Consider the following 24,943-nt stretch of genomic DNA (forward strand, 5'->3'; position numbering starts at 1 on the left):
AGGTGGTCCAGAGCCTGGCCTCATGATGGCTTCTGTTTGGATGCTCTCTGCATTCTCTCCTCTCCTCCTTTTACCCTAAACTCTTTGTCCTTTTGCTCATGACTGTCCTCAGGAAAAAGCCTTATTTACATTGAAAGGGTGTGTCTTGGACAGGCAAAACAAAGCAAATATGAGCCACGACCTTAGGATTATAACTGTTACTACCACCCTCTCTATGGACGGGGGAAATGAGTCAAGTCAGAGATTACATCATGCAACCCAAGGAGGGGGGCTCAAAAGTCACTTCCGTTACATCAGCCTACATCCTATGGCTAGCTCAGCATTTCCCCAGCCAGGGCCCTTCCTCTATAGACTTGCTGACCTGGGACTAGGCCTGGTGGCTGGAGGTAGCTTCCTGGAAATCCACTTAGCATTGACCTCATCCCTGTCCTCTGAGCTAATCTGCTGAGCCTGTTGCCCCTGGGGGCAGGCAGCTCTGGGTCCTCCTGCTCCAGGCAGGTCTAAGGCAGAGAGACAGGATGATTTCAGGGGGTTGCGTCCACATCTCCAGCTCCTACACGAACAGCTCTGCGCCTGGAATTTGGGAAGCATCTGACTCAGCCTCTGCCTTCCTCTTGCCCAACCCTCATCTTGTCATTCCTTGTATAGAATAAGACAGCCTGAGGTTTCCCATAGGAAACCTCAAGATTTCTCCACCCCTCCCACATGCCCAGGACCTTTCAGTCCATCCACTAATAGTAGGTGGCAGGTACCGGCTAGCTAGGTCTGAATTTGACTCTCCACTCTGTATCCCCTGAGCTTCTGCCGGGGAATCTGTAAAACAGGGTTGCGGAGCTTCCTTCGCAGGAGTAGGAGAACTTTTGGAACTTTGACTTTGAACACGTGTCTGGCATCAGCAAGTGTCTGGAGCACGGGCTGGACTCCACCAGGTTAGTTGTGTTTCCTTTCTGGCCACTGGCTGTCAGGGCCTGGGTGGTTGGGAACTCGTGGCTTCCAGAGGCCAAATGGAGGGCAAACCCACTGTCCCCAGCAGAAATGCTGGGATAAAACACCTGAGATTTTGGGTAGCAGAGGAGGGAAAGTAAGGAGAAAGGCACTGTACAACAGTTTTTTAAAATCAGCAACTTGCTGGTCGGTGGTGGCCCACGTCTTTAATTCCAGCACTTAGGAGGCAGAAGCAAGTGGATCTCTTTGAGTTCAAGGCCAGCCTGGTTTACAGAGTCAGTTACAGAGCCAAGGCTACACAGAGAGACCCTGTCTCACAAAACCAAACAACCAGCAACTCAAAGACACACAGCCCTTGATGAGATGGTGTGTGAGCTGCTGAAACAGGTACTGAATTCACAGAAGAGCTGGGACCATGGACTTTCTCCTAGGACCTGAGACTGGATATGCCGTTTGCCCTAACCTCTCAGTGGTTCTTTGATGAAATACATCACATTGAGGGTCCTGAGAGGTGAAGGCAACTGACCTATTTGGGGAAGAGCTTTGGGAGAGGGTGAGGTGACAGCAGTTAAGTACACAGTTAGGTGGCCTGGGGACAAGATGGGGTCACTATCCATCATGGTGTCGTTGCACGATGCTGCACAGAGGGTCTTCATGTTAGCTTTTTGGTGTCTTTCCTGTCACTGAGGAAGAGCAGATGGATGGTCGTCTTTGGAGCAGGGAAGACAACAACCGGGAAGTTTGATTGACTGGATTGGTGTTGGCATTGGTACAGGAGCACAGGACTGGGTGGATGAGGCACTTTGAAGGGCACATCTTGAAGGTTCCACAGGGTGGACAGTCTATTTAGCACAGAGGCAGGGAACAATCAGGGCAGGGCAGCTAGTCTTTCGGCCCGTTCTTTGAGACGTCCACCCCCAGAATCCGCTTAGCACAAGGAGTCTTAAACTCGAACTGATCATAGATCCCCAGACTTGATGACTGTTGCCTGCTGACCCCTGCACCAGCCAATTTTTCCTTGCGCGAGGGACTTTGCTTTACGAGACCTATGGGAAAGCAGAAGGCTCTAGAAGTTCCAAGGAAGCTCTCTGGTCTGGGATGCTTAGGTATCAGGGTGTGAGTAGTAGACCAGGTCAGTGCCTAGCGGGTGCCCCCAGGCCTGGAAGAGGTGCGCGCCTGCGACAGCTTGCACAGGGGCGCTCCCATTGGGCTGTGCCCCCACGTGACCCGGTGCGCGCCCCAAGACGGCGACGCCGAGGCCGCGCCCACGCGCGCGCACGTCCTGACGGCGCTGAGGCCGCGTCCCTGTGCGCGCGCGCGTGCTGAGCCCTCCGCGTCGTGCCGGCGCCGGCGCCCGGACCGCCAGGTCAGTCTCCACCGCGCCGCTCGGGCGGGGGCGCGCAGGGGGCCGTCGGCGGGGGCGCCGCCTCGGGGCCGCGCCAGCGGGAGCGCGCGCCGGCTTGTGTGCTTGCTCCCGACGGGGGCCGCACCCCGCTGCCGCCCCTGCGTGAACCGGCTGGTGGCTGCCACGTGCAGGGCCGGAGCCGCAGGGAGGCCAGGCGTGGGGACGTAGCCAGCTGTTTCCTCGGTGTGTCGACCAGACTTGCATGGATTTGGAAGGGGTGACTCTGCTCCCGTTTCTAGGGGTGCAGAAAATTCCCCCAACATCTGCCCGGTTTTCATCCTCCCCAAGATCCCTACCCAGGATTTTGGGCTCCCCTCAGTTTCTTCACTGCATTGCTTGGGGCATAGGACTCCATAGCCATCGCTGTCTCCCGCGTGGATGTCAGCAGGTCACCCTTGGAAACTGGGCACAAAGTCTTGGATCCCTAGGTCCTGACTCAGGCATCCTGGGCCAGGCCAGGTGGACAGCACCTCATTACCCGTGGGTGCTGCAGCAGGAGCAGGGGTGCTGCTGCAGCTTGTCCAGGTGCAGTGCAGCTGGGTTAAGCAGGTGATTCCTGATGGGCTAGGGGGTCTCCTGGCTTCATGAGCTAGGTGGCGTGCTTAGCCCCAAGGCAGGTAGAGTGACCATCTCTCTGGTCCCATCCTTGAGGGGCAGAGTGGGTTCCAGGCCGCTTGTCACAGTGTGCTGTGTCCCATGGGTAAGTGGTGCACCTCTTTTGGCTGCATGCTCTGGAGGAAACAGAGTTTTGGTGCTGAGGTCAGTGTAGTGAACTCCTTGGGTGGTTTTGACCAGGTAGAAGTCATGCACACAGTGCCTGTGGTTTCAAATCCTCCCATAAGATTATCAACTCCAGTCCCCAGATGAGCCAGGTACCAGAGAAGTGGGCTGAGTTCTAACCTGTAAGACTGGGCCTTATCCGAGCCTTATTCTTCTGCCTGGACTGCAACTAGAAGTGTGAACAATGCGTGGAGCTTGTGGCCTGCACTGAGGCAGGCCTAGGGGCTCCTTCCACCTGTCCCTGCTCTATTACTATGAATGGGAGGCTGCTCTAATGCCATGGGAATGTTCCTAAATGTCCCCTCAAGAAGGAGCTGGCCACCCCAAGATGTTTACTAGGGCCCCTGTCTTGGCCAGGCCTGGTGCTTGACTTGGAGGTGCTTAGGACCCTGGTGGCTGATGGATAGGGTTGAAGTAAGCTGTCTGGACAGATGGTCATTGTAGATATTGAAACGGGAGCCCGCCAGGACCTCTTCCTCACCAACTGGGGAGGACTTTCCCCAGTGTCTCCTGCCATCACGGGGCTTGGCTGAGAGTGCCCAGCCCGTGTGGTTGATGTAGCAGAAGGGGAGCCAAAGTAGGGTCTCTTCCTTAGACCTGCAGGCAGCTAGCGTGGTGGTGGGCTGGAAATGACAGGAGGACCTCTGGCTGGGGAAGCTGGCACTCACTGACTCAGACTCTTGGCGAGTTCCCTGGGGTGTGCGTGCTGCCAAGCGGCCTGCCTGACCTCACTGCTGTGACGGCGGGATACCGTACACAGAGCTGGCCTCCGGGAGGCACAAGCCTCCTGATGCTCAGTGGTGATGGTGAGGCACTAGAAACGTGAAGTAGTGTCCCTCTGGCATCTGTCCAGGGACAGAGCCAGGAATTGCTGGGACTGGAACTGGCGGATCAACGATTATTTCCTCACACCTCTGGCCTTGCCTTGCTCCCGAAGAACTGAACCCGATAGCAGTGATGGGATTGTGTGTTATGGCATCGCATGCTGTACACGGATACCTATGATGGCATTGTGTGCTATGGTAGCCCGGGCTGGACCCTGATACCTATGATGGCATTGTGTGCTGTGGCAGCCCAGGCTGGACCCTGATACCTATGATGGGATTGTTTGCTATGGCAGCCCGGGCTGGACCCTGATACCTATGATGGGATTGTGTGCTATGGTAGCCTGTGCTGGACCCTTTGTCTGGGCTGCCCTTCTCACCTGTTGCTTGTGAAGGTGCCTCCTACAAGAAGCCCTCACACTCCACCCTAGCCACCACTACTGTTCCGCTCCTTTGGTTCCTGTATATTCCCTTTACCATTCATATGTGTGTACCTATGTGAGGCTGGGCCTATCCAAGAACTGGCTTCCTCATTTCTTTCTTTCTTTTCTTCTCTTCAAGACAAGGTTTCTTTGTGTAGCTCTGGCTGTTCTGGAACTTACTCTGTAGACCAGGCTGACCTTGAACTCACAGAGATCTGCCTGCCTCTGCCTCCCTAGTGCTGGGGATTAAAGGCATGTGCCACCACTGCTTGGCTTGGCTTCTTAGTTTCTGACCGATCTAGTCCTGTAAGATTGGGGCGGCAATAGATATGTGCTGGGAAGACGGGTATAAGGCTCAGTCAATAGGGGCCACCCAGCACTTCCTCTGGGATCAAGAGGAGGTCTTGTATTCGGGAGAGGGCTGTGGTGTGGTGTGTTACCAGTGGACTTTTACCCATCTGGAGTGCAGTGAACTGGGCTGGTCTTAGGTTGGCAGTGTACATGTAAAAAGCCTCCCTTGTATCCGCCAATTGGACAGGCTGGCCCTGTAGTCGGGCGGGGGACGGACACAGAGGGGACTCCTAATGGTCCTGGGGCCACCAACAGTGCAGCCCCAAGCTGTGTTATATCACAGTGAACAGGGTAATAAAGCAAAGTTGAGGGTCTGAGGGAGAGAATGGGGCTGTGGGGTTCTGAAGGCTCCAGAGGCGTTTGTTTACCTGGCCGAGGGTGTGTGTCTCCTATCAAGGGGTGCCTCAGGCCGACACACCAAAACCTCATTATAGTCATTTTGAGCTGGGTCAAGGCTGTTAGGCCAGGGATAGTTCAGACAAGGAACAGGCTGCTAGCCTCGTGAAGATGGCGGCCTGGAGGGGTCTCTGCTGTCACTGTAATGACGGAACTGAGACTCAGGCGCTCTGTTGGCCACCTGGTGTTCATGCGGCATGGAGCTCTCAACCTGGGAGCATTAGTACTCAGGTCTTTTCCCCCAGAACCCTTGAAAGGGACCCTGGGGTGACAGTGTGTGTACATAGTCACCCTCCCTGAAAAGCTCCACTCTTCCCTGAAGTTCAGAGCACATGGGGCCCCTGGTGCCCACCTGCCTGTCTCCCTCCCACAAGAGGCCCTGGTGCCTCACAGATGTCTGTCCCAGATGTGGAGTCTGCCCGGAGGAGTTGGAATGAAGCTGTGTGGTCTTTACTGCAGACCACACACCACCCTGGCTCAGCTGCAGTAGATCCCTACTGCCCTGCCCAGAGCAAGCCGACTAGCCTGGTGTAGAAGCTCAGGTTCCGATCACTGCATGGCCAGGTGCTGGGGAAGGTGCCAGGACAGGAGGGGACTCTTTACTAGTGACGTTAGTGGTGACCACAGGGCCCTTCCGACATCTTTCTCCATGGCTTCACCCAGGTTATGGGGTTATCCTGTCCTACAGCTCTGTAGGATTTAGAGGTATAGGAATGTGCCTGGGGCACTCTGCTGGTTGAGCAGGGATTTGCATGTTGCCAGCTAGGGCTAGAGACCAGAGCTACCGCTGTGGTACTGTGTGTGCTTTCTGGGGATGGGTTAGTGGAAGGCCATGGGTTCTCACTGTCTGGTTGGGGACCTCAGGAACAGGCAGCTCCAAGGTTACTGGGTGTGTATAGTTGAACTCGCAGCCGGCAGCTTGGTTCTCCTTGTCCATGAAGAGTGTGAGTGCCCACAGTGTAGCTGTCCGTGATGTGCTGGTGTGTCTATGTGGAGGGTAAAGGTCATACTTTCAGGGTTGGGTCCGAGGTGGTGGGGCAGGTGACCCCAACTGGGCTGGACCAGTTTGGAAATGAACTTTAATGAAGAGTCACATGTTACAGCCACTGTTTAGCTGAGTTGAGCCAGGGGCCTGACCCTTGTTTTGAGACCACTGAGGATCTACCGGACACAGCTAGGGGGACGGCTGTTTACTGGCTGAGGCTGGTGCCCAGCAGTAGGTTGCCTCTGAGCTCTGCCTTTCCCACTCTAGGGAGCCACTGTGTATATTCCCGCCCTCATCCCCCTACCTCAGGGCCAGCATTAATGTCTTGGACCACTGTCATCTGGGGAAGCAGACATTATAGCATGTTTTACAAAGTGGTGGGAAACAGGTTCTGGGGTTATGTTAGCCAGAGTGTATGGAATGCCTACAGGGTGTTGGGCTCTTCTTGATACTGTCGTGGGCGATGTCTGCCACAATAGGAACCATCCTTCACCTGCTGCAGAACCCGAGGTGTGGTTCAGCAAGACTGTCACAGCCTGAGGTTAAATGGCTCCCGGTAGATCACATGGGACTTTTGGGTCCCATGACCTGGATCTCTGGGGGGATAGAACTGGGGTGGGGCTTGTTGGTGTGGGCGATGTGAGGCTCAGGTGAGTGTTTCGAAAGGGGATCCTACCTCCAGGTTGAGCACCACAGTGGGGTAACTCTCCCAGTCTCTCCAGATTGCCATTTGCCCTTCTAAAGGAAGTGACCTTTGGGCTACTACAGCAAGGCATTGCTAACCTCTGGCACTGGGACCAGAAGGAGTCTAGAAAAATATATTCCAGAAATCAGCCCCGAGTTAGATGTGGCCCCTCCTGCTGCCCTGCCCTTTATCCCAACTCTGCTCAGTTCCCACCTTTGCTGCTTGCTCTTCCGGGGCCTGTGTAGTCCGTGCAGACTAGGGAGGGAAGGAGGAGGCCTATGTGGACGTGCTGGACTGGAGCCCCTGGACAGAACCAGGTTGAGGCACAGGCAGAAGCTACTGGGTCCTAGCAGGTTCAAGGGGCTGAATGGGCCAGTGATCAAGGTCTGGAAGGTGGGATTAGGGTCCAAGTTCCCTAGTGGGTGGCCTTCAGGTAAGGATCCCGCTGTTCTTGCCCTGAAGATCCAAGGCTGGACCAGACCCATGACTGGCTGTGTATCAGACACATCTCTGATTGATTGTACGGTTTGAGGTACATACCCCCAGGGGCCTAACATCCTCCCACAGGTGGCGTCTGCTGGGAGGTTGGCTTCCCTTGACCTCAGAGGACTGTGTTTCCGTCCCTCAATTTCTCCGTAGAATCAGTGGTGGACAGCAAGAGAGAGCTGCAGAGTGCTCTAGAGCAGTGCTGGTGGGCTGTAACCTGACCTGTGGGTGGTGGATTTCTGTAGGCCCATGGGAGTGAAGCATCTGGAGGAAAGTTTAAATGAATTGAAAACTGATAAACAGGCACAGGTCTGACTTAGGAAATCAGGGTCAGGCCGGGCGGTCGTGGTGCATGCCTTCAATCCCAGTCCTTGGGAGGCAGAGGCAGGTGGATCTCTGTGAGTTCAAGGCCAGCCAGGTCTACAGAGCAAGTTCCAGGACAGGCTCCAAAGCTACAGAGAAACCCTGCCTTGAAACCCCCTATCCCCAAACAACAAAAACACCACCACCAAAAAAAACAAAAACAAACAAACAAAAAAAAAACAAAGAGAAATCGGGGTCAGGATCTAGCTGAGCAGGCTGCCCCAGTCTCCTGGTCTTTAGTTCTGAGTGACGTGAGAGACGACCACTTAGCTAGAAGGCTTCTGTTGGGCCTCAGTTTCCCCTCTGCAGTGCTTGTGAACCTTCTTTCCCCAGCTTCTTTATCTCTTTCCCCTCCTGGGATCTGTGGGAGCCTGTTCCCAAGGCCTTGGATTTACCAGACACACTCAAAGCCAGGGCTGGCCCAGAAGAGGAGGTGGGCCAACTACAGCAGGCAGGCCGGCCTGTCCTGTCCCCTTCCCATGGGACCAGGGCTCCCACTGCTCTCTGCCTGAACCTTCCTGTGATTTAGGATTCCCGGAAGAAGTTCAGCTGTGTTTGGAGGATCCCCTGTCCCACCCGGGATCAAGCCCTCCTACCCCATCCATCATGGCTTCTACAGTGGCTCCCAGTGTCACTTGCTGGTCCCTGCTGCCTGTGCCCCAGAGAGGATGCTTCTACTTTCTGGCAGCCCTCTCTGGCAATGCCCACTGGCCCTGAAACTCTGCCAAGGCAAGCAGTTCCCTCTAATCTCCCAGTCAGTGCAGCACTGTGGCCCCTCCTCCAGGGTCAGTTTCCCTCTGGCTGGCTGCCCAGAGGTCCAACATGTGCTGGGAATTGCTGCGCAGAGCTTAGGGGTGCCCAGGACTCCCGGTTGTCCCTCCCCAGTGACGTCTCTGCCCCCTCCACTGGCCTTGGGGAACATAGGCAGGGCTCTGAATATACTGACCTTGGATGGATCTTGGCCTGCCCTGCCCTTCCTGGCTTCAGTTTTCAGACTTGCAGATAGGACTTTGGAGTGGAGCACAGGCCCCGTAGTAGACTCATGGTGGCATGTAGGTACAAAGCTGTCCTAGGTGGCTCTTTCCTGGCTCCCTGCGCTGGGCTGCTCCAATGAACTGAATGTTATCAGGCAGGCACGTGCCTGCTCTCTCTCGGGCCTGTGACCTGTAGAAGTGCTGTCTGTTGGTGCCTCATTTTCCCTTTCTGTCAGGTGATGTTCTTGGGGCTGGTGTAGACCTACAATGGTTCTAGAGCTCACACACAGGAGGACAACGGTTAAACCCCATCATTGGTCAGGTTGTAGATTTGGGCACGTTTGTTGTAAACAGCGTAGGGAAGAGCTTCCTTGAATGCTGGCCTTCCATTTAATGCTCAGCCCTACAGGAACAGGATGCCAGCATTGAGCTTGGACTTTCCCATGGCCTTGACCGTGGGCCTCTGGTCCCTGGGTCTAGAAGGATTGTTGTTTATTGTCTGCTTCCCCTCCTCCCCTCCCCATTTATAACGAACGTTCTGGATAGCTTAGAGACGTGCATTTGGGCACTGTGTGAATCTTTTAGTCCCATCTGCTGGCCCTGAGCCCACATTGCACCATTGCCACTGTCCTGACTGTTGTATGGAGGATGAGGCTACAGGCCTTGGCCTTGCTCTGCCTTCCCGGGTCTCCTGGAAACTGCATTTTTCATAGAAAAGTAGAGAGGGGTGGCCCTATCCTAGAGGGACCCACACAAACTGAGCAGGATTACAGGGGGTAGCAATCACCTTCCTGATACATATGGCTCTATGACCTAGAGGTTTTGTGGCAGGATGGGTACTCCCACCCCCGCTCCCCACCCCCGTTGCCAGGTAGTCAGGTGGGCTCTGGGCAGTGGTGGTATCATGGTGTGGAGGGAGAGGGGCTAGTGGGGTGCAGCCCACATTACCCGGACAGGTCTTTGCTAAGCTTTTTTGGGTTGGTGGTGGATACTAGTTCGGGGGGTACCTCTTTAGTCCTCACGGTAACCAGGGAGTGGCTACTCTTACCACTCCGCTCCACCCCAGCCAGTTTTCTGAGGTGGGAATCCGCCGTCTGGGGCTGGCTTCCTGCAGGTGGCACAGTTGGGAAGTGGTCGTGCAAAGCGGAAGGCGGAAGGCACATTGTTGGTATATACCCTTCCAGAGTGGTCTGACCTAGCTCTCAGGCTCTTTGTTTATGCTGAGCCAGAGAGGGGAGCCTCCAGGTGCGTGTGGGAGGAGCCCAGCACAGCTGTGGCTCCTGTTCTTTTACTGATGGAGGATATGATTAGCTCATAGGAGATCCTGCTGCTGGTCTCTGCTGTCATTTGACTGTCAGGCCCTCAGTTTCCTTCCCTGTCAGTAGGTGTGAAGCCTCTGTTTGGGGACACTGGGCGGCCACTGCTAATGCGAGGCAGGCCTTCTTGCTTCCCTGCCTCTGTCTCCTCCCACTAGTCACAGTTCCCACGACTACCCAGTGCAGGAAGCCATCTGGAGGGCTTATTTACCCTCCCCCAGACTCCCTGGCAGGAAGTCACCGGAAGGGCTGTCCCCAGGGGCCCCTGCAGGCCTGTGAGGACAGCCAGTGGCTTAGGGTCTGTGTTATGGAGTCCCCTGGTAGAGCGAGGGGGGCAGGGAGCCAGGAGAACAGAGCTAGGCAGGGCTGGGAGCTGGGTATTTGGGCTGGAGTGGGGTTGAGCCAGTCATCCAGGGCCAATCTGTCTATCTGTCCCCTCCCCATCTGCCCCTCCCCCGCTCAGAGGAGGCCCAGTAGCCCCTGCTCCTGAGACTTAACAGGATACAGGCGAAAGGTCCTTGGACTCTAGCCCGGGGTGGTCTGTGATGTGTGTGGGGTCTTGAGAACTGGTGGGGACTCTTTGCTTTGTGTAGACCACCAGGTGGAGGCTGCGTGGGGGAGGAGTGATTTAGGCACTGTAGAGATCTTACAGGAAGAGGATGTGGCCTTGGGAGGGAAAGGGCCCCTGGGAGTGAAAAGTTGACTTCTCAGACACTGGCCCGGGGGGGTAGAGGAAAGAGAAGCAGACAAATCTGGAGGCACAGATGGCACCAGTCCTTGTGGTTTGGGCCCTGCAGATCCTTCTTCGCTCCTTTCTCAGTCTTAACAGAATTCCTATCTGGTCATTCGCCTGGCTGGTTAGGCCTAGGGGCGTGAGCTTCTGCCTTACAGGCCATGCACGTCCAGAAGCCCTGGCATCTGTGGCAGCTCCACTGTCTAGTAGCTGGCCTCAGTGTGACTGACAGGGCCTGGGGACGGTTCCCACGGACACTGCCAGCTAGGCCTGCCCTGCCCCAGGAGGGACCTTGAACCCTGTGGGACCTGTGGCCTGGGTTCTTGGCAGTCTTGTGCCTGCCCTGGCTTCCCTCCTGCCCTGGGGAGTTGGGTGGGCCCTGGGGTCACCCATCCCTGCCCCAGCCAGCTATGGGGAGGTCAAGGTACAGCCTCCTCATCCTCAGTTTCTCCCTTCCCCTTCCTCCCTTGCCAGTTGGGGAGGCTGTGGCTGAAGACCCTGTCCAAAGACCTAGATGTGCTGGGATTTCCCAGACAAGTACCCTCCCAGACTCTGACCCGTGCTGAAGGAAATGAACATGAGAACTTGGAGGGAGACTGGGCCTGTCTGGGTGGGAATAGAAGCTGTCCCTGGGCACAGTAGTGGCCATTGACTGTCCCAGGAGGGCCACTGGCAGGTTCAAAGCATCTACTGTGTACACTGGGGACACCCCATCCTGTGATCCAGCCTCATGCAACCCTGGCTGGGCTGAGGGTACCCCACCTCAGAGACTGTGGCAAGACTGGAAAAGGATCGTCTGTCTCCGCGAGGCCAGAGGGACAGAGTGGGGTCAACGCTGGCTCAGCCCATTAATCTTGCCTTCCCACGAGATACTGAGTGAATCTGAGATGGACTGGAAGTCCCAGCGGAATGGGCGGGAGTGTTTAAACCACAGCCAACCCCAAGCGTGGCCAAGAAGCATGGGCATCAAGCACAGTGGAAGAGGTTAACACTCTGGGATGTTAGAGTCTGAAGCCCAGGGTAAGGCTAACCCCACCTAGTGCCAGCCTGACTGGTATGGAGCGACCCTAACTACGACGCTTTCCTGGTATACCTCACTGATACACAGCTAAGGGAATCTTCCCTCCACTTCTCCATTGGACTACCAAGAAGCGGGCATTTGGGTGGGCAGAGTTAGGCCGGTGTGGGGTCCTAGGCATGTGTGCAAGGCTAGAAGGCAACACTCAGAAGATCCGCAGGATCTACCGTTCCATCCTTATGAACATGGCAGTAGACGGATGGGTCCTGGTCCTCAAAGGTTTAGGGGACAGCAATTAGTACAGCAGGCTGTACAGGCCAGGGAGGTCTGCAGAGGGTGTGTGCTTCCTGTCCCTTCGCAGCATCTCAGCAGGTCCGTGACCAGTGTGCTTCCTAAAGAGTCCAGAGACATCGCTCAGGAAGTCTTTGCCAGGGTGAGGCTGCATCCTTAGGGACCCTGGTGGGCCTCCAGAGGGAGGCAGCCAGGATAGAGATGCATAAGAAGTCTGCCTGCCCCATGCCCTTCACCGTCCCTTTGTCGTGTTGGAAACACCGCGTTTAGAAGTACTGGTTAATGCTTGCTCCCCACCAATGCCCACCCCCACCTAGCACTAACTAGAGACTGCTGAAGAGTCACCGGGTAGTCACAGAAAATGCCAGGGACCTTCTTGTCTAAGCTTTAGGGGCTAGCACCAGCTGTTGCTCACAGCCCATTTAGGGAAGAACAGGCCCCCAGCATTTAGGGAATGGGGAGTGCCTGGGGAACCTGTATGGTCCCCGTTGCTGCCCAAGTCTGATGGGGCAGTCTTGTGTTGGCACCTTGGTTCTGCCAGCTGCATTCTTACCTTGGTTCGCTTGGTCCTGTGTACTCAGCTTCCTTGCTTTGTGTTCCCATACATAGGTGATTCTGGTTCTTTATTGGCATGCACTGTCTTCTGGGGGGACCATGGGTAGTCTTGGTGAGGGCATCCTGGGGTTGGAGCCTTCCCTCTCTAGGGGTCCTGAGTGGTGACTAGGTTGTCCCTATTTTGTTTCAGGCTCTGGGGTTGGGAGGTTTAGTGGGAAGGGACAAGCCTGCCAGCGTCCCTTTTCTACTTCACTGGCCACAAGGTCCTGGCCAGGCCTGGTATACCGGGTAGTCCCATCCTGCCTAGATCTCACTGGGCACTTCCTGCATTTGTATATCTAGTGAACACCTACTGGGTGCGATGCTCAGAATCAGGTAGACAAGCATAACACCTCAGTGGGGCTCTCGTTCAGTGGAGAGACAGAATGACAGGCAAGAGTGGTGATCACAGGTCAGCCAATGGTGATGGATGGGCATTAGCCCAAGAGTCCACAGACCTGAGGTTAAGACGTGGAGAAGCAGAGAGGGCCACTGAGCAGCGAGGTCAGTGCAAAGGCCCAGAGGCTGCACCATGTTTGGCAGTTTGCAGACCCATCTGGGGAGGCAGGTGCAAAGGAGGAGAGCTGCATGATGGGAGGAAGGCCAAGGCCAGAGGACAGTCGCAGGCTCTGGGGCCTTCCTTCCGGGTTGTGAGGGCAGCTGGAGGACTAAGCAGAGGAGGTCAGGGGCTGATTGCAGTGTGCTGGAGAAGATGGAAGACCTAGGATACCCAGAGGGAGCTGCCAGACTTCAGTTTGCCCTCCAGAGGGCGGTTGACTTCGCATCTCACCTGTCCCCCTTCCTGGCTGCTCTCTGGAGCTGTGGCATCATCTTGTGTTGGACGCTGGGACCGTCCTGGATAAAGACCAGAAGACTGTTGGTGCCCATGGTGACTCTGAGAGCCAAGTGCTGGCCCAAGCTGACTCTTCTCTCACAGTGGCCCTTCATTGCTGCCTTTGCTCCTTCTGGGTCCCCCCATGGACACCCACCCTTCACTCTTCCATTAACAAAAGTGTGGATGGCCTGTCTCTCATTGTCTTGTTGGAGTGTGTTTAACAGTCCCACAGTGAGCTGATCCTGGGGATGCCCACCCCACTGCACAGTTGGGTAGACTCCATGAAGGCCTATGTGAGCAGACAGTGACCGGCACGTGTGGTGGTGACTGACCAAGTCTCCCCTGTTCCCTCGTAACCCAGTGTTCAGGATCCTTCAGCCGGAGACAGTCAGCTGCCAGACTCCACCAAGAACCAGCACTGTCTGCTACTGGTTCTGTCCAAATGAGCTCATTAACCAGCCCTGGGGTTTGCTTTACTTGTCCAAGTGTGTTGCAGCTTTTCCATGCTTAGACAAACATTTCCTGTCCTCAGGGGAGAGAGCTGGACTCTCCTGAGGTCCCCATTGCTCAGTGGACAACCAGAGTTCCTACCTCTCCTACCCTTAGTTTACCTTGTGTCTCTTTAGTGGCAGCAGCCTGCACCTTCCCTTGCATGCTGCCACGATTCCACCAGACCTAGGAAAGGGGCTGACCAGGTGCCCCCTAGGTATGGGCTGGTTTCTGTCATCTTGCCCCTGTTACCATGACCCACTTCCCTGCTCAGACTTAGTCCTAGGCTTCATGGTCCCTCCCAGTGTGTCTGTCACAGGGCTCCCGGATCCCAGTATCTCACAGAACAAATGGAGGCATGTTCCACCTCCCCTACCTTTGCAATGTTCAGCACTGTCCCGGTCTTGGGCTCAAAATGATGGAAATGTTCTTCAGCTGAGGACTAGATAAAACATGGTGTGTTGCTCCAGTGGACTGTTACTCAACTAATGGAAAGAATAAAGATCTGGCACGGTAGAAAAGAGATCTCAGAAGAAAAGATAGCCTGGTGGTTTCATGTGAGATCCTTTTCTACTGAGAAGCCCGGGACAGGGAACCACAGATGGAGGCCACAGATGGAGGGAAGAAGTGAATGAGCGCTTATGGCTGCTCTCTGTGCTGAGCGGTGGTACCCAGAGAGCCTCACACATTCTCTACCAGTACTTTGCCTCTGAGCTACAGACCCAACCCTCCTAAGTTTTTAAAGTCTTGTGTATGGGAGACTGACCTTAGACTGACAGCAGTTCTCTAGCCTCACCAGCCTGAGCGCTAGGATTAAAAGCAAAATTCCCCTTCAATTTTTAGTTAAATTTATTTACTCAATCATCGATTGACTAATTGATCGATTTATTGATTAAAACTTGCAGGAGTTGTTCTCCTCCTTCTACCATAGATCCTAGGGATTGAACTTAGGTCATCAGGTTTTGCAGCAAGCGTCTTTGTCTGCTGAGCCATCTCGCTGGCCCCCTGAGTGCTGGCATTGCAGGTGTGTCCACCATACTTAGCTGCAGAGTTTTTGTAGTGATGAAGCTGTTCTGGAATTGGGAAAATGGCGATGATGGCCTAACACTGTGAATGTACTAACAACCATGGCACCGAACACTTTTGTATTGTATGTGTGTAGGTATGCACGTTGTGTGTGCGTGTGTGCATGTATGGTATATGTGTAGGCCAGAGGGATCAACCTTGAGTGTAGTGTCTTTCAGGAGTCATCCACCTTGTTTTCTGAGGCAGAGTCTCTCCCTGGCCTGGAGCTCATCAATTAGGCTAGGCTGGTTGACCTGTGACCCCGGGATCTGCCTGTCCCTGTCTTCCTCTTGCTAGGAAACCAAACACATGCTGCCGTACTTCTCACTGGATGCTGGAGACTGAACTCAGATCTTCATGCTTGCGTGGCAAGCACATTTCTGATCGAACCATCTTCCAGGCCATCATCATCATTATCATCATTGATAGCATCTTGCTGTCTTGGACAGCATCTTGGATTGGGTTGATTTGAAACTAACTATGTAGCTCAGATTTGCCTCACACTCATGAGAATCCTCTTGCCTCGGCTTCCCAACTGCTGAGGTTACAGATGAGCATACTGTACCTGGAGGGAGGCTATCCACATGGTCAGCATGTGTCAGGTGTGGTGGCGCATGCCTGGAATCCCAGCACTTGTGAGCTGGAGGTAGGAGGAATTCAAGGCCTCCCTCAGCTAGGGAGCTGCAGGACAGCCTGTGCTAGCAAGACTTGCCTCAAGCAGACAAACAAAACTAGTAAAATACGGTGGTGAATTCCATGTTGTTGGATTTTATGGGAAAGGAGACATTGAAAACAGCCTCACCTCGCCTAGGGACTCATGTTCAGGGGTTTGGGAAAGGACTGAGGTGTCCTTGGCTTTGCCAAGTGGTTGTGATAGGACTCAGATAACAAAGGTTTGGTGCTAGGAACAGGGGTGCTGCTGTCCTTCTGCCTGAGAACCTTGGAATGAACACAGTGGGGAGCCTGGAACCATGTGGGGTCCTGTACTTGGTCCTTGTGACCAGTGCAGGTACTTGCTTCTGTTTGTCTACCCTGTGGGTCCCCAGAGTCTAGCCATGACAAGAGCAGCTAGGGCTTGTGTCCCTAGCTCCTGGTCCCCAAGATGTCAACAATGTTGCCTCTACAAGTCTTTGCCTGGCTTTGCCCTGCATCCCTGGGAGCCTCGGCAGAGTCTGGCTGACGTGTGAGTGGCCCAGCCACAGTGATGCCAAATAGAACAAAAGTCCCAGTTTACCCTGAGAGCCATTACCGGGGAACCGGGTCCTTCCTGCTTTATGATCCTGGGCCGGGAGCAAAAGTCCCAGCTTACCGTGAGAGCCATTATTAGGGCACCAGGTCCTGCTCTATGGCCCTGGGCTGGGAGCAAAAATCCCAGCTTACCCCGAGAGTCATGATCGGGGCACCAGGCCCTTCCTGCTCTATAATCATGGGTTGGGAACCCCCACAGTGCATAACTCCCTATCTGCCTCAAACTTGGTTGGTGTTGGTGCCTCTCACCCACTCCTGCTGGGACCCACAGGAAGGAGGGCAGTCCCAGGATGTGTGTGTTTCACCAAGTGTCCCCAGGTTCCTCCCAGCAAGCCCAGCCTGCACTTGGTCCCCAGATGCCGGGAGGAATTTCCTTTCAGTCCTGGGAGCTGGGAAGGTGTTTATGTAGGGCCACATAGGCTGTCTGGGTTGGGTATGTTCAGTATTCATGTCCACCTCCCAGGGCTTGCTGAATGACCTACTCCTTCTATGCATATGGGAAGTTGGTCCTACTGGCTTGGGCAAGGTGACCAGGCAGTGGCATGGGCACCAGTAAGTCATGGCTGGTTCCCTCTTTCTGCGTGTCAAAGGTGGGGCCTAGAGTGACCTAGTCTGATGTTGCTGCATTGGGCCCCTAGATCATTTCACTGTACTTAAATTGGTGTCAGACACATGCTGGAAAGCCTGTTGGCTGTCTCTCCCCTGAGGTTTCCATGTCCAGAATGAGGTTTCTTAGGGGTCCTGCAGGAAGAAAGTTACTTAGACTGTTTCCTGAAGAACTCAGGAGGATTACCAACCTGAGTGTGGGTCTTCAGTCCTAGGGGGGACCTGCCCTAGAGTCAAAGCTCCGGGGATTCAGCTCTCAGGGCTCTGGGAGAGGGGGGAGGGGTTCTGCTAGATCCTGGACACTGAAGGCATCTCCATCAGAACCAGGCTTCTAGAGCATCCATCTTGCAGATGAGCAGACAGAACACAGAAAGATAGAGGAGGCCACTCAATGTCACACAGCTCATACTCGGGATAGGCAGCAGGGAGCCAACTGGAGGTCCAAGCTGGTGATTCTCTGTGAGGAGTAGGTTCTGCAGCCCGACGTCAGAGGCTAGGCAAGGCTGCGTGGCAGCTGGCAGAGTTCAGTCCCCTATCTGCAACCCCAGGAACTAAAGCTTTAAGGTGGAACTAAAGGATAAGCCAAGTCTTTCTGAGTTGCCTCAGTTTCTCCAACTGTCATATGATGTCACAGGGGCTGGCCAGGCTAAAGAGAGGGAAATGATTTGGGGATAGGTAGGGCTCAGCAGAGGCTGTACACTTGGACCAGCACTGGCTCTGCCGGCGTGGCCTCCAGGAGTGGGGCTGCTGTGTGCTTGTGTTGGGTAATGCATGTGCCTAGTGGCACCAATCTCCTCCTGTGGTCTCAGATTCACAGCAGCTGGGGACAGCCAACAGCAGCCCATTGATGTGGTCACTTCATTGTCTCGGGGAGGAGGCCTGCTGCTTTGACGCCCATGTGCCTGGCATAGGCTTGACTTCTGTGGTGGCCCGTGAAGCCAGTGGGTGGACGGGAGACCAGTAAACTGATGTTCCAAGGTCTTGTGGACAGGGCGGCCTGAGGGAGTGAGGCCCCAACACTCTCTTGGCATGTCAAGGATCTGTGATGACCAGGTCTTCCACCTGTGTCCTGGGGCTCTCGTTTAGCTGGGCCTCTGCTGTCCCTTACACACTAACCCTTTGGGGGTGTCAGGGCCATGTCTTACCACCAGGCTAGCCCAGAAATAGCTGTGACCTCTGTGGGCAGCCTGGCAAAGCTGGAGCCCAGAGGCCTACGTGCGCCAGGCCAAGTCGGCTCACCGTGAAGGCCAGCTATTTTGGACATGGCCTCTTGAGGCCAGGTCAGAGCTCTTTCCCGCGGCTCCTTGGGCCCCTCTGACGTGCATCCCAGGGCCTTGGCATGTGGCCCTGACTCCCGACGTGATCTTCAACCCCCTTCCCCCCCTGTGCCCGTCTGACCCTGAGCCCTGAGCTCTGGGTGGGACTGAGGAGGAATCGCATGTAGCAGACCGTGGATGAGGGATGGACTGTCTGAGCCTGCCATGCGTTAGTGGATTTGGACACTGTAAGGAGAAAACACATAGGAAGTAATATGCTGGGCTGGCTCTGTGTGTGCCTCAGATTCCTCATTCAGAAAAGGTAGTGATGAGCGTCTTCTAGACCTCTTCTGAGATTTGATGTGGTGTATATGATTACCACACAGAGAGGCTTTGTGGTTCTTTCAACTTATGGGTCTGGATAGTGGGCCCGGAGAGAAGTCAGCAGGGGGTGGATATGGCTTCTGAGTCGGTCCCTGGTTGATTAATCCTGCTCTGGACTATGAACCACTCAGATGTCTGAGTTCCCACTGGGCCACAGTCTCTTACTCTGTGGCCTGGGTATACGTATCTGTTGCCTGCCAGAGACTTCTGATACGCTTCCCGCGTGTGAACTTCATCCTGACATCCTGTGGAGGACCACAGCTTCTTGGGTAGCCTACTGATTGGTCCTGCTTTAGAAGGCCAGGCTAGCTTAGGTTCCTACTTCCCAGGGGATTGGGTGGAGGTGTGGGAGGGTAGAGATTGAATCCCCACCCAAGAGCAAAGCTCTCCATCTGTCTGTGGGCATGTGAACAGGTTATAGAAACTGTTTTCAGGGTTGGGGTCGGCCATGAGGGAAGGGCCGCACGGCCAGCTTTCTGTTGGCTGTCTGCTGATGGTCCTGGGATTTTTGACTCCTGGAGGAGGGTCCCAAGAAGGAGTTGTAGCTTGTTCCTTGTGGAGAGGAACTGTGACCTGTGGCTAGGCGCCTTGCAGGCAGGTAACTTCTGCAGCATTGGCGTCCCTCACACATTCTTGTCTCATGTGCCTTTCTTTCATCACTGTGACAACTCTCCAAAGTACAGGTTGGAGGTGGCCCGATTCCATAGGCATCCTGACTGTGCAGGAGGACTCAGTGCCTGGTGGGCATCACGCAGGGGCTATGTTGGACACTTAGTGTGGGTCTCCGGGACTGCTTGGCACCTCTGAATCAATAGGTGGGACTTACCTGGTAGCCAATAAGACTAAAAAAGGGTATCCTTGGGTCAGGGACCCACTCAGCTCTTGTTCCCTCCTAGGGATTGTGCCTATTGAAATCCACTGGACTTGGGCTGGAGAGAGGGCTCAGCAATTAAGAGCATTGGTTGCTCTTCCAGAGGACCTGGATTCAATTTCCAGCACCCGCATGGCAGCTCACACTTGCTTGTAACTCCAGTTCCAGGGGATCTGATACCCTCACACAGACATATATGGCAGCCAGTGCCCCATTAAAGGAGTCTCAGGATTTCCACATAGAGCAGTGTTGGGGTTCCAGGGCTGCAGAACTGGGTTGAGTTCCCACTTGCCTGTCACAAGTGTGAATGCAGGTAATCCTCACGTGTGCGTGAACTGGGAGGCTGTGTATATAGATGGCACAATAGAAAGCTCTGAGTCCAGTGTTCTCTGAAGAACTGAGCCAGGCTGTCTCAGGGAGGGAGGGGTCCAGGCCTTCAGTGGACTCTACCAGTGGACCTGGACTGCAGTAAGGATGATATTATGTCTCGGTGTGAGGCTCCTGGCCATGTGGGGGCAGGCATAGTGGAAGAGGGGCTGTTGGCTGAGGACAGGAAAACTTGGAAGGTTCTGCACAGCCCTGGAGACTCTGGTGGGTCCCGCTACTGCAGGATACTGGGTTTACTTCCCTGGCACAGACATCTGGTTGATTATCACTTTTTTTCCCAGAAATATGACTGTGCATGTCTTGTGTGTATGTCTTTGAGTGTGCACATCTCTGTGTAGAGAGGCATGTATGTATATACCTTTGTGTACATGTGTCTGTGTATGCAGGCGTGTAGTACATCCCCACATGGAGCATGTCTCTCTGTGTGTGCATGTCCATGTGTGTTAAGTGTGTATACAGCTTTCCTTACATTACCATGGTTGGAACAGCGTCCTGTTGGGGAGGGGAAAGTGTCCTTGAGAGGCAGGAATAGCCCCTCCCTTGTTTATGGAGTTTCCACTTCCTGGGAATGAATGAGGAGTGGGGGTTAGTGCTGAGCAGGAGGGAGCACGGATGAGCCCCTGGGCTGGCCCTGGGTAGGTTGGGTGTTCAGCCTGGTCCACTGTCCCCTTCCACTTCCTACTAGAGGAAATGTAGACCCCAGGAGGAACTGATGAGACACAGGGCCCAAGGCCAAACCCAGCCTGCTGGGGATATCTGGCCAGTGGTTTGGGTATGGGGTTGCTCACTTGGAGAGTGGACAGAGACTCTATTTCTGGCCTGCACCAGTCAGGCTGCCCACCCCATTGGGCCATGATGACCTGCCATCTACTCTCCAATGTCTCTGCTATCACAGCCCCCCCCCCCCCAGAAGACTGCCTGCCCCCTCACCCCTGCTCAGTAGTGAGAACTGTACCAGCCTGTGACCCAAGTCCCTACCCTGTTTGAGCTGTCCCTGAGCTGGATCCTGGTGCTGCCATATCAGGGCCCCTGCCTCCACCCCTGACACGTATGGCAGCGATGAGATAAAAGTAGATGCCAGTGGAGGCTAAGCTGAGGACCAGGGTGGTGAGTGTTACTGGCTCTGTGTGGGTGGGTCCTTGGCGGAGGACCCCAGAGGGAAGGCTGTTATCACACTTAGGGCGAGTGCGGAAGGGTGTCACCCTTGTGGCCAGGGTGGCATCTTCTTCCTGTAGGATTCAAGTTCTGTCTACTGTGAGGTACCTGACCCTTCCCACTGTGGTACGACAGCTTCACTGTAGGCCGATCCCTGTGTCCCGTTACTTCCATGTCAGCCCCACCATCAGAAAGTGGGTCAGGACTACGGTAGGTGGCCATGTGGTGGTGTAGCCCTGGTGAAGCACAGCCATGGGCAACCCTGCTAAACCTGCAGCACAGAAGGACCAGTGAGGTCCAGACACTCCCCCCCCCCGACCCCCAGTCAGCCATAGGATCTGTCTGTCTATATCATATGACGGTGGGTCCTCTCAGTGGCAGATGTCACTCTTGATTTCCACTGCTAACACGTGGTAGCTTGGTTTGTCATCTGTTATTATTTGGACCCTGAAGGCCCTGTGAGGTTCTGAAGTCACTTCTTACGCTGGTCACAGCTATGCACAGAGTGATAGTCTCTGGACTCCAGGGAGTGGCTGGAGAAGCTCTGAGGGGTGTCTGGAGGGGCATGGCAGATTAGAGTGGAATGGGCCGGGCCCCCTGCCACTTCCGTTGGTTGCCCAGTAGGCTTTCTGGGTGTGAAGCTTCCGAGTCTGGAATTCACACAATGGGAGATAGGAAGGAAGCCTGGGCTAGGACAAAGCAAGCAGGATGCAGGCAGCCCCGTTCCTCTTTGTCTGTCTATCTGGCCACATGTAAAATCGGAATCCTTCGTCTTGGATCTCAGGTGGGGTTTGTGTGTGCATTGGGGGAAAGATAGGGGGCAGACTGTGAGCTGCCAGTCAGGTAGACCTGGTGCCTGCTGCTTTTGGAGCATGTGGTCCCTACATCCCTACCCTGGGCAGCGAGTTTGCCTGAACGCTGCCTTTCCAATTCTTCTTTTTATGGTGACTCGGTCCGGCCCATGTTTGTCTGTGCTGTAGCTCCCTGCCTGGTATCTCATGCTTCTTTCTGCAGACTCCATCCCTGTGATCTTTGGGCGTCGATTATGGCATTTGCTTCCCCATAACCCAGTACAACCAGGGGCCTGGAGACCAGAAGTGCTTTGTAGGTGCACATGTGCCTGGGAGCTTGGGACACCAAGGGTGATTGGTGGCTTCCTGAAGAACGAGGCCCTGGCTCTGGGAGTGTCTGAGGCATTCAGGGGGAGAGAATAGGGTACCTGGAGGTGTGAATCCCATACTGTCTGGTCCTATCACCGAAGGCCAGTGAGTTTTGTAGGCTGTGGGAGTCATGGGTGACGTGTGAGCCGTGGCATGTGGGAGCCACCATTTGATCAGACAGTTTAAGTCAAACTTTGGGGACAGCTGTGGTGGCTTGTTCAGCAGATGTACAGGTTCTGAGCCCTGGTGCTAATACGTGCTGTACGTGAAACACCAAGCTGCCCTTCCGTTTGGACGTGCATGTCTGTTACCAACACCTTCCATGTTGCAGAGGCATCCTTGATGGAGTCGGGAGTCCTGTGGACACCTGGGGGTCCCTCAAGTCCCCTCGATTGGCAGGGGCAGAATCCGTGACTGTTGTCCTTTGATGCAGATGGGTCTCTAGGCAGAGCCCTGAGCCTCCTGGCGGTTCTTGGATGTTGTGAGGTAGGGACCAGATGACAAGGTTGAGGGCATGTGGCCTTGGGGGACATCCAGGTCCAGCTGGTCCTCTACTTACCGGATGTAGGCAGAAGTGGGAGCGGAGGCCGTGCTGTGCTCTGGGTATGACTGCAACTTGGAGGTTTCTTGTTTCTGGTGACTCGGTAAGGGAATTGAGTTGCTGTCTTCATTCTGCTCTATAGGTGAGGAAACTGAGGCACAGAGTTCCCGCTAGGGGTTACTCTGTAGGAGAGTAACCTGCTGACAGGAGCAGGAAGAGCCAGGAGCCATGGCTCCAGGGCAGGGGGCTTGGGGGTGGGCATCAGTGGAGAACTACAGAGGGGAAGGTGGGGTGAGCTGGCCCAGGGTGCTTCAGCTCTGATCATGCGTCCTAGTGTAAGACAGTACTGGGAAAGCACCACCCAACTCTTATGTGGCAGCCTGGGAAATGGAGGCACCCTGAGTCGGTAATGATGCCTGCCCATGATGCAACTCAGGTGTCTTCTCCCCGTCTTCCCTGTCGCCATCCTGCTCAGCCCTGTGACTGGCACCGGGGGGTGCTCAGCATGCTTGTCACACTGATTGAGTGAGTGAATGAATGATTGGATGGATGAATCAATGAATAAATGCCTTCCCAGTTCCCCTTGCTCCTGGGAAAGAGACCCAAGGTCTGTTTTAGTGTAGGGGAGGTCATGGGCTGTAAAAGGCCAAAGACATGAGGCTCACATGGGCTGAGCTCTTGGGAGGTGAAGGACAGGGTAAGGGAAGGAAAGGAGTACCCTGTCAGCCAGGTGTCTGAGGCACCTCCTGGGAGGCAGGTCCACCTGTTGTCCTCAGAGAGCATAGAGCTGAGGGTTAATTGTAGGGGGTCAGAGGTCCCAAGTTTTGAGACCTATGGTTGCCTGGTGGACTTCATGAATGATTTCCTGGGCCCATTGGGTGCTGCCAGCCCTCAGGGGTGACAGTTCCAGCCTCTGGTCTGCAGTGGTGCAGGCAGAGCCAGTGCCTGACAATATGAGGGTGCCCACGGAGAGCGGGAGCCTGGGTCAGCGGATCACCGCTATGCCCCACAGGGTTCTATTCAATCTGAGCCTTGGTGGGGACAGCAGCTGCCTGCCCACTGGAAACACAATATGAGGGTGCCCACGGAGAGCGGGAACCTGGGTCAGCGGATCACCACTATGCCCCACAGGCATTCAGTCTGAGCCTTGGTGGGGACAGCAGCTGCCTGCCCACTGGAAACTCAGGTCTGTTTCCTCACAGTTGTTTCCAGGTCACAGCCCGAGGGCTCCATGACATGCAGGGTGCTGGCACCACCTTAGAAGGTGGCTTCCCTCTCTGGCATTGTGTCCATTTATAGAGTTGGCCTTAGGCTCAGCAGGGGCTAGCACTGGCCTCAGGTGGCACAGGGCATCGGGGCAGATGATCAGTGGAGGCACCAGGAGTGTGTCCATCTCCCTCTCGGGTCAGCTGCCCCGTGGACCCTTCTCTGTCCACCTTGCCCTACAGAGCACCTGCCACTTGAGGCTCTCCCATGCCCCCCCCCCACCATGCTGTGCATGGTTTCAAGTAGCCCTTGAGGGAGTAAGCTGGGGAAGCCCTGCCTCCAAGGCAGGTAGGTGGTAACGGGGCAGCTGTCATGGTAGTTTCCTCTGGGAAGGCATGCAGCTGCCGTTAGGTGACATAGGTATCCTCTCCTCTAAGGTTCCCCCAGACCTCGAGGGCTGAGGTCTCGTGATAGGTTCTGGACGGTTCCCCCATCTGGACCTCTGCCTAGAACGCTGGGTCATTTGTTCCTTCCATAAACAAATGGGAGCTTCTTGGTGCCAGGGCTGGGTGGGAGGTGGGGTGGGGGTGGGGTTGAGTGCTAGGTCCCTCCTCCCATTAGAGATGCCTTCCCCGGGGCTGGGCACATGGCCCAGGGGGGGGGGGTGGGAATGACATGAGGTTAGAGTGAATGTTTTGTAAGGGGTTCCACCCTTAGAGCTGTAGGGCACAGGGATGCAAGTACTTTGGGTGACTTCCTAGGGACTGGTGTGGGTGGAGCCTGCTAGGGTCTCTCCTCTTGGCCCCTGAGATGGGCACTCTGGGAGGACTCCAAGAAGGCTCTGGCTGTGGTGTATATATAGACTTCTCCGAAAGGCTTGGGGCCCTGCCAGCTGTAGCAGGTGCCCCCAGGCCTAGCTAGAGGCCCTAGCTGCAGGGGAGGGGGGAGCACTTGGGGCCCTGTTTGCAGTCCTGGCTGGTACAGAATCTCAGAAATTGTTGGGCCTGCTACTGACAAACCCTTTTCCAGCCATAGAAACTGATGAGCCACCAGAGGTGGTTTATCTGCGCCGTCTTTCTCCCAGTCACCTGGGCTGGGGACCAGCAGGATCTCTGTGGGTGGGCAATTCCTCAGGCATGGTCCAACTTCCTGGCTGAGTGACTTGGATGGTT

General features: G+C 55.0%; 1 protein-coding gene across 1 annotated transcript in view; it reads left to right on the forward strand.

Moving 5' to 3' along the window:
* The first annotated feature begins 2,224 nt into the window (after positions 1 to 2,224).
* Positions 2,225 to 24,943, forward strand: part of Ptp4a3 (protein tyrosine phosphatase 4A3) — a 32,832-nt gene continuing 10,113 nt past the window's right edge. Inside the window, exon 1 of the mRNA XM_085678891.2 lies at positions 2,225 to 2,311. The gene's annotated coding sequence lies outside the window, so the exon portion shown is untranslated. The remainder of the gene's footprint in view (positions 2,312 to 24,943) is intronic.

Source organism: Myodes glareolus, chromosome 19 (assembly GCF_982192425.1).
Source record: "Myodes glareolus chromosome 19, mMyoGla1.1, whole genome shotgun sequence".
NCBI classification, from domain to species: domain Eukaryota; kingdom Metazoa; phylum Chordata; class Mammalia; order Rodentia; family Cricetidae; genus Myodes; species Myodes glareolus.